The sequence below is a fragment of the Gopherus evgoodei genome, chromosome 7, assembly GCF_007399415.2.
Source record: "Gopherus evgoodei ecotype Sinaloan lineage chromosome 7, rGopEvg1_v1.p, whole genome shotgun sequence".
Lineage (NCBI taxonomy): Eukaryota > Metazoa > Chordata > Testudines > Testudinidae > Gopherus > Gopherus evgoodei.
In genome coordinates this window covers 631,212-646,343 of record NC_044328.1, presented here as the reverse complement: position 1 = coordinate 646,343, position 15,132 = coordinate 631,212, and the positions used below count along the sequence as shown (strand labels likewise).

Below are 15,132 nucleotides of genomic sequence, written 5' to 3'. Positions count from 1 at the left end.
AGCCGGGATAGCCAATCAGATCGGCTCAGGCTGGCTGTCCCAATGACAAAGCGCGAGAGATGGGCGGGGTAGGCGTAGCCTATCACAGTGCGGCAGGGGCGGGGTGACTCCACAATACCCAATCTCTTGGTGAGACGCTCACGCGTTTGCGGGGCCGCTGACGTCCCCGTTGCCGAGTGGTGGCCCGGGGAGCCGCAAAGGCTGCGCTGATTGGAGGAGAAGGCGCCTCTCAGCGTGGTAAGGCCGGGGCGGGGGCGGGGGCGGGGGCGGGCTGGAGTCGCGCCAGGGGCGAGGGGGGGTCACCCGCCATTTGCGTGGCCAGGCGGGGCGGGTCCTGCGGGAGGGGCTGGGGCTGGGGCTGGGGCTGGGGCTGGCTCGGGCCCTGGCTGGGGTTTGGGGGGGGTGGGGCTGGCTCGGGCCCTGGCTGGAGTTCGGGGGGGGTGGGGCTGGCTCGGGCCCTGGCTGGAGTTCGGGGGGGCTGGGGCTGGCTCGGGCCCTGGCTGGAGTTCGGGGGGGGTGGGGCTGGCTCGGGCCCTGGCTGGAGTTCGGGGGGCAGGCCAGGGTCTTGCGGGAGGGGCTGGGGCTGGCTCGGGCCCTGGCTGGGGGTGGGGCAGGCTCGGGCCCTGGCTGGAGTTTGGGGTGGGGCAGGCTCGGGTCCTGCAGGAGGGGCTGGGGCTGGCTCGGGCGCTGGCTGCGGTTCAGGGGAGCGGGGCTGGCTCGGGTCTTGTGGAGTGGCTGGCTTGGGTTCCAGCTGGGGTTCAGGCAGGGGCCTGGGTTGGGCTCTGTTTGGGGTGCTAAGGAGGGACCTGTGGGGGGCTGGGCCCCGGGGGGCAGGACCTGGGGAGGCAAGCTGAGTGGGGGCCACAAGGTGGCTGACACCGGGGCGGGGGCTGGCTAATCATTTGTTTTTCCTAGGCTGGGCAGAGTGCAGGTCTGCTGTTTATCGTGCGGATGGAGAACAGCCATGTTTGGTTTCATGTACTTTTTCCTATTTTTAATGGCTGTTTGCACAATTGCAGGAAACCTCAGGCTGTGTTGGACAATCATTTTTAATGACAGTCTCTGACATGTTCTCAAGACCCATTTTTCTTATTTTGCTGAGCTGTAACTCCATTATTATTGATGGAAACGGTTTTCATTGGTTTGGGGCTGTGTGATGAGTTTGATGTTCACTGACATTTACTGGTTAAAAAACTAGCCCTGTTATTATGGTCCCCACACTGGACCCCGTACCAGAGAAAGCCCCTAACCCAAAGACCTCACAATCCAAATAACAAGCTCAGAAGACTAGAGAAGCCGAGAGGCTCGGAGGAATGTGGTAACTTTCAGCTGCCCTGATCGTCGGAGCTCTGGGCACCTGGGACCCCTGCAATGAGCGGGTGCTGTGGACCTCCGCGATCAGTCAATACTTCGCATGGCTCACATGGCACCTGGTCTCAGACACCATCTGATGGTCCAGGGGCGTCTGCATCGAACACATCACGAGCCACTGACAGTACCAGGAGGCATGAGCCCGAGTGACTTCGTGCATCAACTACAAGAAAGGGATTGAGAAACTTTCTGTTGGACTATATGAGCTGGAACCATAAACTCACTGAATGTGAAATCTCACCAAATGAGGGTCAATCCAGCCTCATCGTCATATCCATTCATTATACTCCACAGCTGAACATAGCCATTATACGAACAACATACCCTCATATCTCAGTGTCTGTACTTTGACCCATTAACCTTTTACCCCCAATTGAAGATATTGTAGATTATGTATTCCTTACGCTATCCAATCTTAAACTGAACTTCACACCCCTTGGTAATCTGCACGTTATTCCCTGATAACCAGACACTTCTGCGCTTAAAGTCTGTACCATTTGCTTTTTTTAATGTCATCTTAAATAAAATTTTCCCTCTTCTTTCTGTTCTGAGCCACCCACACATCCACCTCATGAAATGTAAGGGTGCAGGAGGCCCCACGTGGGTTACTCAGTATTTGTGGCCTTGGCAGGCAAAATTATACTAATGGTTGGGGGGGAGGGGACTGGTATTTCAGGACAGAGAGGTCATACTGTGGGGTGAGAGGTGGAAGAAGGGATAAAAGGAGGTGCTGAGTGTGATGAAGTGGGACTGTTCTTAATGTTTCCTCTGAATAGTAGAGGGGTACCTCAGTTTCCCCTATGCATTTCTTAAGTCTCTAGGTGGTGGGATAAAGGCCAGTGTGTATAAATGGCTGAAGCTCTCTCCTGGCAACTAATGGCCGGGGCCCTTCCCCCCTGCAAGGAGATCGCTTTGTTCTCCCACACCTTTAGCTATCAGGTGACCTGGCCCGGGAAAGAGACAAAGCTGGGGCTGGAGGGGAATCAGTTTCGAGTTAGCTGGGGAGGAGGAGTGAGGGTAGACAGGGTTGTCTGGCTCACTGCCCCCCAGGATGGATGCGGGTGAAGGGTCCTGTTCTCTGTACCTGCAAGCTCTGTTTTAGGCTGTGTTCCTGTCATCTAAATAAACCTCTGTTTTACTGGCTGGCTGAGAGTCATGTCTGACTGCGAAGTGGGGGTGCAGGACCCTGTGGCTTCCCCAGGACCCTGCCTGGGTGACTCGCTGTGGGAAGCACACGGAGGGGCAGAGGATGCTGAATGCTCCAAGGTCAGACCTAGGAAGGTTGAAGCTGAGGTAGCTTCTTGCCCTGAAGACAGTCTGCTCACAGAGAGGAGACTTCACCAGAGTGCTGCCTGGCTTCATAGGGAGCAGTTCCAGAGCGTGGCCCGGGAACTGCGTGACAGTGAGATTGGCAAAGCTCCAGACTGCAGGGGATGGGAAGGTGACAATACCGGAGAAGTAGGTGGGGACAGAGGTTTTGTGCTGAGACAATTTTACAGTTGAGATGGGGAGAGGGAAAAGCTGGAGATCTCTTGGTAACAAACACAGAACTTGACCCTACAATCAGCCCTGCACAGCCAGACTCCAGTGCAAGAGTGGGACTCAGTCCATGATGCTCGGCTGATTTTAGGCGAGATGAAGCGTTTGTTCTACACTTCTGCAATGAACCCAGTTGGCCTCTGGGTGCCGCTGTTGAGCCACGTTAGCTTTATACTTTTTATACCAGGTGGTTCTTCTGAGCCTCATGGTGCAGGTGAGCCTGGAGCCCTGCTGGGGATTGAACTAAGCAAAGGCACCTGGGTACTAAGATGAGTTCCGGCTGGGAAGAGGGGCTGGATGAGAACACATCAAGCTGGGGTACTGCTGGATGAGGTCAGGCAGTTCCCGCCCCAGACTCCTCCACCAGGTCTCTGCCCCAAGGGAGAGGCACTCGCTTGACCTGTCATGTTTTTAAAGTTTATATATGTATTTTGAAGTTCTGGGGTTGGGGGCCTTTCAGCTCCAGGGCACTGGTTCAAAACCGGCTCAGCTGGTGACTGAAAGTCATTAACATCTGTTGGCTCTTTAATGGCCCATGCAGAATGAGGTGGGGATCTCAGCCTAGTTCAGCTGATATCCCTTGGCTGCCTCAGCAAAGGGGTTGAGGAGCAAACTAGCTCTAGAGGCTGTATTCTCCCTCGCCCTCTGGTCATGGCCAAAGCATGCTGGTGGTTTGGTAGGAAGGCAGCAGGCATCGGTGCTGCACGTGTCATGCCTTCCCTGAAGACGAACAGACCTGGGTTCTCAGTCTCTCTGCTGTCACAAGCACCAAATTTGCTATAAAAAACCAAAACATGTTTGAAAAGACAAGACCAAGCCTGAACAAGTTTGGAAGGAAGCTCCAGGGCACATGTGAAAATAGGTAATTTGAATGGAACATCTCTGTCTGCCTCTGCTGTGGGATCACTTGTGTGTGTCATGGTTGTGTTTATCTCCAAGACACCATATGGCTGGTCATTAAGGGCTCCCTGGGTGGGCTCAGAGGGCAAGAAATAAGGTAAAGTGTTCAGCTCCTTACGTTTATATGTCCCCTCCTCTGGGCCTTCTGGAAGGTGTTTTGAGTTCTGCATCCCTTTGCCTTTGGTTGCAGTGATCTCTGGAAAGTGAGACTCTCATTCATCTTGTTCTTACTCTAACTGCACTGGGGTGAGGTTACATAGATTCAGTCAGAATTATTAGGCACGAGGGCCAGTTCCTGCTAGAAGCAGCATGCAAACTAAACCAGGAGGGAAGACGACACTGGGTCCCCATCTGTCTAGTCCTGGGGGTCTCTCAGAGCATGTTCCAGGGAAGAACTTTCTTGATGGTTTGGTGGAGATCCAAGCAGGAAGGATGTGAACCAGGCCACATTCATCAGGAGAGAATCTCAGTTCAAATGCTATAAAGTCTTGAGCCTTCAGGACCCAACCATGCAGTGTCAAAAGTGTGAATAAATCCAGTCTTAGGACAGCATTGAAGATCCAAATCTGCTCTTCAGGGCAGGGACTGTTCGTGCAGTACCCAGCCCAGTGGGGTTCCGCTCCTGACTGGGGCCTCTGGGTGCTATTGAACAATAATAGTCTTCCTGTGTCTGTGACTGACAGTCAGGAGTCTTGGTGCTAGAATCACTGACAGCTCCTGCGCATGGAAGTCAGGAGACAGCTGCCCTCGCAGCACAACTGCATAAGCGTTTGAGTGTAGCCACTCTCAGCTGATGGGAGACAGCTCTCCCTCTGGCTTAACTACTCCAGCCCCTGCAATCAGCAGCAGCTCTGTCAGCGGGAGAAGCTCTCCTGCCAACATAGCATAGTCCACGCCAGCACTTATGTTGGTGTAACTTATGGTTAATTTAGGAGCGGCAGCAGATACTGGTGACTGTCAGTGGCTTAGGGAGACGCTCCTCTCAGTGTCACAGCCAGAGGGACGTGGTGAGAACGTACAATTGAAGGAACTCAACCTTCTAACTGTCCCCAATAGGGAAATGAGGGGGCAGCCCCTACAGCCTTTTATTCATGTTCATTCAGGTGAGGGATTCCCCTCCTTTCCCTCCACCACTGGATCTTGACACTGACCACTCTGAGATAAAATAACAGTGTCAACCTCCTCTTCCCCCCACCCCCTGGTCCATGTAGCAGAAGTTGGACTCTGTCCTGCAGCAGGACAGAATATCCTGACTGTGCTGGGAAAGGACAGAGCTGTTCTGTAATTCACAGAATGGGGTGTTAAATGGGATCACACTGCTGAGGTCTGTTGTGCCCCCCAAAATCCCCTTTATCTTACATAAATATTGTTCTGTTTCGGCTGTTTTTGGCTGTGTGTTTTGGTGTCAGGGTGGGGGCCTGTAGCAGCCTATGGAGGAACCCGGAGATGGTAGTGAAGGAATGGGACATTCTTATACTGCCAGCTCTTCAAGGCAGGGACTCTTCCTTCTACTGTGTTTGTGCTGCTCTTATGTTATCGGGCCTTGGTCCTAGTGGGGCCTCAGCCTAGCTGTGGCACAAATAATGCCTATAATTAACCATGACTAATCTGAAATGTTGAGCAGGAGGTGGAGCTGAGCCATGGTGCTGTCTAACTGGACTCTTGGGAATTATTCCCACTGGATTGTACTGGGCAGAGCTCCATTCGGCAAGCGAGGGACAGACACTGTCTTGAGGGGAAATAATGGAATCATATATATCAGAGATGGAAAAACAATGGTTGCCCCGGCAGGATCATTCCCTACCCTGTATTGCCGAAGGTCTTCTTCAGTCTAATGCAGTGGAGGGGGGTTGCCTCAGCCCACGCCTGTGGACCTGCAGCTCGGAAGAGGTTTCCTTTTCACAGAGTCATAGGATATCAGGGTTAGAAGCGACCTCAGGAAGTATCTAGTCCAACCCCCTGCTCAAAGCAGGACCAACACCAACTAAATCATCCCAGCCAGGGTTTTGTCAAGCCTGACCTTAAAAACCTCTAAGGAAGGAGATTCCACCACCTCCCTAGGTAACCCATTCCAGTGCTTCACCACCCTCCTAGTGAAATAGTGTTTCCTAATATCCAGCCTAAACCTCCCCCACTGCAACTTGAGACCATTGCTCCTTGTTCTGTCATCTGCTACCACTGAGAACAGTCTAGATCCATCCTCTTTGGAACCCCACATCAGGTAGTTGAAAGCAGCTATCAAATCTCCCCTCATACTCAGCTTCATCCCATCCTTCGTAGCTGCTCCTCCTTGCTCCCGTTACTGGAGAAGAAGCAGGATGAGAGGCACTAAATGCTCCATCAGCTGGGGCAGAACTATGTGGAAGGACCTGTCTTTCTGTCTCATGAAGCTTTTGCAGAATGGGAAGTTTTATAGGTCTCCAGCTGAGAAAGTAACACCCATGACAGTTACAGAGCCACGGGAATGTAGGGCCTTGACAGGGCATCTAGTCTGCCCCCTACACACACCCATACAGAGGCAAGACCTTTCAAAAGGAAACAAAGGACCTTATGAATGACAGACCCATAGCATGACCCAAGAGATGCGTAACACAACTGGTTACCACACTATGCTACCACACAGCTGTGGAGTGTGTCATTTTGAAAGCACACAGCATCCTTGACTGATCTCAGCACCACAATTACCCGAAAGCTTTTTACTAGATTGAAAGATCTTCGCCTTGCTGAAAAGAGAAGCCACATTAGAAACCCTGGAGCAGAACAACAATCTACGAGACTCCCGAGCCGTACCTGCAGAAACTGCAGAGTGGCATTTACATTTGGCCAGAGGAGCAGACCATGAGCGAGAGGCAGGATTATCCTACCACATGCCAGCTTGTTGCAATTCATGCCCTCTCCCCTGAAGAAAATATGAATGGGATGAAAAGGGGCAGCAAGGCAATAGCATTAGGCCTAATTCCCAAATCTTCACATGATTTTACCCCGTCCCTAACTCAGCCAAAGCTTCCACTGAAGCCTGAGAAAGGACATAGTGAAAACTGAGTAAGACCTTCAGGGCTGGGCTTAATAATATGTAGTTCTTAGTCCCCACACAGAGCCTTTCATCTTCAAAGTGCTTTACAGGCCTTAGTTAATACATCTGATGAACAGCACCTAGGCCTTCTTACATTTGAGCAATGGTCAGAGTGTTGAAAGAGAGGAATGAAAGTGAACATAGATGTAGATCCTGGAGACCAAAATCATGTTTACTCCAAGTTTGCAAAAAAATCACAGGTGCTGGGATATTATAAAGAGGGAAGTCTGCCTAAATTATCTACTGCATCCTAGTCCTGAACCAGAGCAATGGGGTAAGGAGAAGCCTGCAGACCAGCAGGTTCTCAGTAGGGTCGCCAGACAGTAAGTGTGAAAAATCAGAACAGGAGGTTGGGGTAATAGGAGCCTATATAAGAAAAAGACCCAAAAATCGAGACTGTCCCTATAAAATCGAGAATATGGTCACCCTAGTTCTCAGAGCCCATAGGGAATGTCTAAACTGTGGTCAAAGACCTGTGGAACAGCTGTGGCTGGCCCAGGTCAGCTAACTCAAGACTATTAACTTGCAGTGTAGATGTTCTGGCCTGGGCTAGAGCCTGAGCTCTGGGACCCTCCATCCTCTCAGGGTCTCAGAGCCCACGCTCCAGCCTGAGTCAGAACATCTACACTGCAATTTGTAGCCCAGCAGCCCGAGCACCATGAGCCTGAGTCAGCTGTCCTGGGCTCTGAGATTTGATGCTTTGGGATTTTTAGCGTAGTATAAACATCCCCTTAATGGCTTCTAACTCTCCTGATCATTTGCTCTCCAGAATGACATGAGATAGCTTCAGGGGGATAGTGGAACTATTTTTCACAGGGGAAAAACACGGGTGCTGGCAGCTTCTGCCAACCTGGCTGTACCAGCTTCTTGGCCACAATCCCCATGGATGGAGCCCAGGAGTCCCTGTGCCTGGCTCTGCTTTACAGATCGTGTGTAAATGGTGGAGTGGGATGGATAACGTCCATGGCAGGGGAACATGATTGCACAAGAACTGGCACCACTTTTTACTCCATTTTCTAATCAGCACTAATAGAGACTGCTAGTGCTCTTGCCTACTGACGTGCTTGCAGGGACCCTCACCCATACACACGCTTCAGCTGCTCCCCCCTGGGAGCTCACCCAGTGCAGTTACTTACCAGTGAGACTGGGTGTTCGTGGCCCAAGCCGGGCTCCCACTCCTTCACTTTCACAGAGCAGTTGGTCTGGTATGTGACTCTGGGAACAGCTGCGTGAACGAGACAGACAAACAGGAGGCTTCCAGGCCCCTTGCTGGAGTGACCGTGTGATAGCACTGGCCCCTTCCTTTCATCCCATAGAGTTACACAAAGGTTGCCACAGAACTGTGTGTAAAGTCAAGCGAGAATGTAGAAACTGGACCTGAGGTGCCCTCCCCGGTCCTTCATCTCTCACTGCCGATTGACACTCAGCAATGATCTGCCACCATCCTGAACTGGAGTGAAACAGCCCCCTCCACCCCGCCCCCCCACACTCACCGTCCCCACCCTGGGAAGCCATGTTTATAGAGAGAGTGAGCTGAGGGATGAGCCGAGGTGTGCAGGGTCCTCCCTAGGGTTGGTCTTACACAAATTCACCAAGAACTGCAGCCTGGGGACCCATCAGCTTGGGCAGCTCCTCTCCAGCAGCCAAGCCTGCACCTCCTCCCCCTCCAGGGCGTGGGCCTGGGCCTGGCTGCCGCAGTGCAGGAGCCATGTCCAGGGCTCAGCTCCTTCACGCCATCCAGGCAGGGGGAATTAACCCATTAGCCCAGCTCTCTCCCTACACCCTGGGGCCAGTACCCTGCTGTGGCTCTGCATTTCCTTCTCTGGCTGCCCTTGGCTTTCACCCAGGCATGAGCTAGGCACCCTCCTCTCCCCTCAGCATCTCCAGTTAAACAGCTGCAGCTCGCAGACCGGACTGGTCACCATCTCCTCCAAGGAGCATTGGGCTGCCCCTGTTAGAGTAGCCACAGGATTACAGCAGGGTCCCAGGGTGCTGTACACCCAGCCGGGCAGGCAGGCCCTGCCCCAAAACGCTTACACTCTAGCTAGCCCTGACCAACACGGGGAGGAGAAGGGCTGACAGCCAAGCAGAGTGATGGAGTGGCTCAGAATACAGCTGTTCCTGCTAGGCCGCTCGGGATGGGGGGTTAGTTTCCCAGCATTCCTCTGAATACAGATGTTTTCTCGGAGCGGGATCCAGACAGAGGAGGGTAAAATGTTTTCATTCCAAACACTCAGGGTCAGGTCATGGTTTGTCTAAATGGCTTTTGTTGCTGTAATTATCAGATTAGCAGATCTCTGGCAGCATGTTTAGGGGCAGCAGCATTAACCCTTTAGTGCCCCCCAGCCCCCTAGCGTTCCCCCCAGACAGCTGGGGCAGCTGCTTTGCAGAGAAAGGGGAATAGCAGAGTGAAGAACAGAGCAAACACCAAGCCCAGGAGTCCGGGCACCCAAAGGAAATATGTGCAGCCCTGAGAGCAGCCAGCCAGTGTGGAGAGGGCAGTGGCTGCAAGAGGCCAATGCAGTTCTGGCCTGTGCATGCAGCAGCATGAAGTCATTTGGGGTGGGGGAATAGCCCCTCGCCATATAGCTCTGGTGCGACAGCCTCTGGACTATTGCATTCACTTCCAGGCACCTCAGAACCAGGAAGACAGAGGGAGCGCAGAGAAGAGCAAGAATGGGGCTGACGGGGAAGGAGAGATTCCATATGACTGAGCGATGAGTGGGGGAGGCATAAGAAGCCAGCAGAGAACTGATCCATGGGGCCCAGGGGCCATGACTAGGGAAATCAGGGTGAAACGTTTGAAAAGATGTTTAGTTTGAATATCAGAAGATGCCCCTAAGCCTGGGACATGGGAGGGTGCGCCACCCCCATGCCCAAACAGAAACCAGCAGGGAACACACTGCACTGGAAGTGAGGACACCCTCCAGCTGGGAGTGGCAGCCTGCAGCCAGAACAACCACCTTGGCTGCAGCTGTTTCTCTCACCCACATTTAAAGGAGCAGCTATCAGAGGAGCATAAACCCATAAGGCTGAAATCCCACCTTTCTGAGGGGAGAGGCCAGGTGAAGCCATCATGGGGAGTTGCTGTATTAGCTGCTAGAACTTGAGTCCAGATGCTTTCTGCACCAAGGCTAGCAGAAGCCCCATGAATGCACTGCAGGGAGTGATCCTGCACAGCCTGGGGCCCAGGCTGACTCCATGTAACCCAGTAGGCGTTTTCCATTTCAAACCAGTTTCCCGACTGCTCCATTTGTCTCCTCTGCCCACCTCTGTGCCCTGGGGGGATCCCCTGGTCTCCTTGTGCCTGGAGCAGCCTCACACTGACTGTTCTGGAGGTTCCTAGCCCTGCTTCTTTGGACAGGCCAGCAACTCCAGGAGGGATTCCAGCTGGAACTAACACCCCTCACTGTCCGCTCTCGCTCATGTTGGCCTCCGCTGAGCCTTCCTGGGCCAGGAGCTCTGGCAGCGTCTGGGCTATTGCACAATGTCAGGTAGTGAACACACTTAGTAAGTAAAAACTGTGTGATGCCAACAGGCTTCCGAACTGGCATCATCCTCCTGCTGTCCTGGCTTCCTCCTCTTTCAGGGCACATCCCGGCTTGGCTAGGATTTGGGGTGATTTGCAGGGGGTACGGAGGAGCACAGCCCCTCAGGGCTGTATCCTTAGCATGTCCCCTCTGCAACAGAAGGATGGGAAGAATTTCTCTAGGCTTCCCTTTTCTCAGCCATGCAGGGAAAGTTACAGCCCCCTGTAACAAATTCTTGTCCATAAATACATCGGGACTAAATCTGTCCCCAAAGCTTCGTCCTCCTTGATGAACATGAGTCTGACCTGCCTGGCACACTCTTTTCAGCACAGCACTGCCTGCTCTGGGGGCGAGGGGTCAAGGATGATGGAAGAGAGGTCCCCGGGCCCCAGGGGCTCCAGAGCCCAATGCTGGACTGATCCCTGAATCGGTCTCACTTCCACCAAAGGAAACAGGAACCAGCCCAGGGTTTTGCTGGTCTGCTCCCAATTGCTCAGGGAGTCTGCCGCCGGCACACCTGCTCCAGGACAAGAACCAGAGACCTGGGGTGAGTAAAGCTCCCGTCCAACATGTTTACATTCCGCTGTCTCCAACTGCTTTCCCCGGGGGGCGATGTGGGTAGCGGTGAGGATCTGCTTTGTGCCAGAATTCTTCCCTTCACCTTTTGTGCATTCCTGTCAGGGCTTGGAGGGGGGGGCCACTGGTGCCCACCAGCTCCCCAGGAGCAAAGGCACCAGGCCACAGTCCGAGCGGGTGCAAATCCACTGGCTTCACGTGCGAATCATGCCCGGCCCCCGGTGTGAGGGAGGGTGCGCAAGGGCAGCTCAGACTCATCCCAAGGAAGAGGGATGCTGGAGAGCAGAGACAGCTTCGCAGTGTCCAGTAGGGTTCCACAGCTGGGGACCCCTCTGACAAGCACCTAGGGTGCTCGGACTCAAGGCAGCTCTTTTCCCCAATTCCCAGCTCATGGCAGAGACCAGACAGTCCTGCTGCCACCGCTGCCTGCTCCTTGCTGGTTGCCGTGATCCACACCAGTCTCTCCAGCCAGGGCTGGGCTTAGCAGCGCTGTCTCGCTGGGCCTAGCAGAGGAAGCTCTCAGTGCTGGCTCCCCATCACTGCCAGAGCCAGTGCCAGGCCCTGGTTCCCAGCTTCAAAGCCCTCCAGGGCTGGGGCCCATCTACCTAAAGAAGCCCCTCTTCCTCCGCCCCACCCGAGTGCTGCACCCAATGCACTGGAGCTGGAGATGAGGCTCCTCCGTGAAGGGCACCTACCTGTGCAGCACTTTGCCCCAAGCACTTGGGTCTCGCTGCCTTCAGAGCAATGGGCAAAACTCACCTGTCCCCAGCAGGCTCTCGTCGGGTTCGAGAGCCCATCTCCTCCCAAAGCAAAATGGAGAGCACAGGGCTGAGCAAGCCTGGCCCTGGGGCTGCCGCAGCTTAACCCTCCAGCTGGTGACAGCAAGGCCCCAGTGCGATGGGTGCAGGGCCAGTGGGCTGGCAGCACTGCAGAGAGGAGAATGCCAAGGCCTGGGGAGGGGAGAGAACCCCGGGAGACAGCGGGTGTGACAAGAAGAACAGAGGAGGGCAAGGGGCAGAGAAAGAGGAATCTGGTGTTACCGGCGCAAGGCAGTCTGGCTCTCGGCTTTGTCTGTCAGCACCCAGCGGTGCCGATGGCACTGACTCCCCGCGATAGAGAGAGACAGCCGGGCCTCTCTGAGGGGCACAGTCAGGCTTCTCCCCACACCCCGCTGCCCCTCTCTGGTCAGTTCAAGAGCACTCAGAGGCTGAACTCTGGTGCCAATGAATGTAAGAGATGGATGGTGTAGGCAGGGAGTGTGCAGGCTTCCCTCACAGGACACAGCCAGTGCTTCCACTGTCCCTGCTGGTCCAGCCTAGGGTCCCCTCTCACACACACAAAGCACTGCCAACACCCCTCCATCCCAGCCTGCAGCCACACACCCTGTTCTTCCAGACCTGGGGCCCCCATCTCAGTCAGTGCCCCTCCATCCCAGCCTGCAGCCACACACCCTGTTCTTCCAGACCTGGGGCCCCCATCTCAGTCAGTGCCCCTCCATCCCAGCCTGCAGCCACACACCCTGTTCTTCCAGACCTGGGGCCCCCATCTCAGTCAGTGCCCCTCCATCCCAGCCTGCAGCCACACACCCTGTTCTTCCAGCCCTGGGGCCCCCATCTTGGTCAGTGCCTCTCAATCCTGACACAACCCACCCCTCCGATTCCAGCCCTGGGTCCCCCCACCTCGGTCAGTGCCCCTCAGTCCTGACACAACCCACCCCTGCTATTCCAGCCTTGGGGCCCCCACCAAGAGCTGTATCGAAGCCCCTCCCCATAATGACAGGCCCCCTCGCCTAGGCTGGTATTGAGACATCACCCACTGGGCCAACATTTGTGTGTCCTGCTCACACCCGTTCAGATTCCAGTAGCTCGTCTGCTCAGACTGACAGCGCTGACCTGAAAGGCCACCGGGCCGCTGCAGCTGTTGCAGGCCCCTGCTTTCCAAGTGCAAACATCTTGCCTGTTCTCCACACCAGGCAGATTGTGGGGCCTCACACAAGCTGTGCAGGAACTGGACTTTCTGTTCCATGGGAAAGGCTGGGATTTCGCAATTTGCTCCAATGGTTCGTGGGCATCCCCACTGTTCGCATGATTGATTATCTCTGGGCTACTCTAAAAAGCCACTCTGCGTGCATCGATTCAAGCCAGGCTGGTTCAGCACTCTATGGGTTCTGCCAGTGAAATCTCTCAGTGCTCTTCCCCGCCCTCCCATGAGAACTCAGAGCCACCAGCTCGATCACTTGCCAAGCACCACCTCACCCAGGTCCAGGTAGGTCCAGGGGCTGCCAGGGTGGGATTTGGCTGGTCTCTGATCTGTTCAATCATGGTAGAACTCAGCTCCCTTCCCTGCCCCACAGACTGCCCCCACCCCATGCAGGACACAGAAGCATAAGGAAAAGCAAACTGCCATTGGTAACCAGTAAGGCAGGAGATCCCAGAAAACGTGTCACACAGTAAAGTGCCTCTTTAATCTGTAAAACATTTCTTCAAATGTAACATTACAGCAAAGTGTGTCTGGGCAGCTTCTGGAGGAAAGGGAACGGGAAGAGATTAGTCGGCCTGTGACCGAGAGAGGGGAGAACACACAAGGCTCGTGGGACTCACTGGGGCACAGAATCACCCTGGCTGCACCCCTAGCCTCCGGATCTGACACAGACTGAACAGAAACAGGGACACTAGTGCAAAACTCTCCAGAGCCCCCAGATAAATCCTCTCTAGCTGTCATTGACCCACTGCAGCTCTTTTCACCCCCGTACATCGCTGGGGGGTTGGAGATGGAGCAGAATACATGATATGGGGGTGGGAGAAAGGAAGTGGGGAACTGGCTTGGCCACATGAGGTCAGCCAGGATGGAGTGCTCACACTGGGGCTCCAGACCGTGCATGCTCCCATCTGGATCCTGGGGGGACATACAAGCAAGAATCAACAACAAATTATAGAAGGAAGGGAATAATACTTCTTCCCTTGGAGCCCCACATCCAAGGGAGGCTGGGCTTGTCTGAATGAGCGCTGCACCAGGGCCAGGCAACCTTCTGCCATGGCATCTACACGCATGTTATCTGTGTGATGATGCAGCTCCCACCCCTACAACCCACAGGCAGACCCATGGCCAGGACCATTGTGGGCAGCCAATACAGCAGAACACCAACAATACAGGTGACTTTGATACAGCTGCTTCAGCAAGCGGTTCCTGGGCTATGGGCAGGTGCTGCCTGTCACAGAGTCCCCGGGCAATTCTCTGGAACTGCTCCCCACAAAGCAAGGTAGGACTCTGGGGAGCCTCCTCTCCCTTGGAGCAGACTGTCTTCAGGGTAAGAAGCTCACACGGCTTCACCTTCCTGGGTCTCTCCTTGGAACATTCAGCATCCTCTGCCCCTCCGTGTGCTTCCCACAGCGAGCCCACCCAGGCGGGGTCCTGGGGAACCCAGAGGGTCCTGCACCCCCATTTCGCAGTCAGACATGACTCTCAGCCAGGCAGTAAAACAGAGGTTTATTAGATGACAGGAACACGGCCTAAAACAGAGCTTGTAGGTACAGAGAATGGGACTCCCTCAGCTGAGTCCATTCTGGGGCCCAGCGAGCCAGACAACCCCGTCTGCCCTCACTTCCCGTCCCCAGCCAGCCCCAAACTGATACCCCCGCCAGCCCCTCCTTTCTGGCCTTTGTCTTTTTCCTGGGCCAGGAGGTCACCTGATCTCTTTGTTCACCTTTAGCTATCCCCTTGCAGGGAGGAAGGGCCCCAGCCATTTGTTGCCAGGAGACAGAATGTCAGTGATTTATACACACTGGCCTTTATCCCACCACCTAGAGACTTAAGAAATGCATAGGGGAAACTGAGGCACCCACACAGTATTCAGAGGAAACATTCAGAACAGTCCCACTTCATCACACTGCCATTCACAAGCTGCAATGGTCAAGGCAGGTCCGTGTGAATACACAAAATAAACTAGAATCACTTTTCTGTAATGCATAACTGTGAAAGCACTGGGTGCTCCAGGACAGGCAGGTAAGTGTTGCCCACTGCCCAGTTTGGTTTACTGCCTGGGAGTCCTGCTGTTTCATTGACCTCGTGCCTTCCTGCTACAGGAATTTAACGCCATGCTGTACCTAGCCCATCAACATCCTGGGAGGCAGAACAGGGCTCCCA

At 54.4% G+C, this 15,132-nt stretch overlaps 1 long non-coding RNA gene across 1 annotated transcript; it reads left to right on the top strand.

The window, feature by feature from the left end:
• Window positions 1-152: 152 nt before the first annotated feature.
• On the top strand, window positions 153-1,922 carry LOC115654670. Its single transcript, XR_004001223.1, has 2 exons — window positions 153-237; window positions 916-1,922. It is a non-coding gene; the product is annotated as an uncharacterized LOC115654670 (long non-coding RNA).
• The last annotated feature ends 13,210 nt before the right edge of the window (window positions 1,923-15,132 follow it).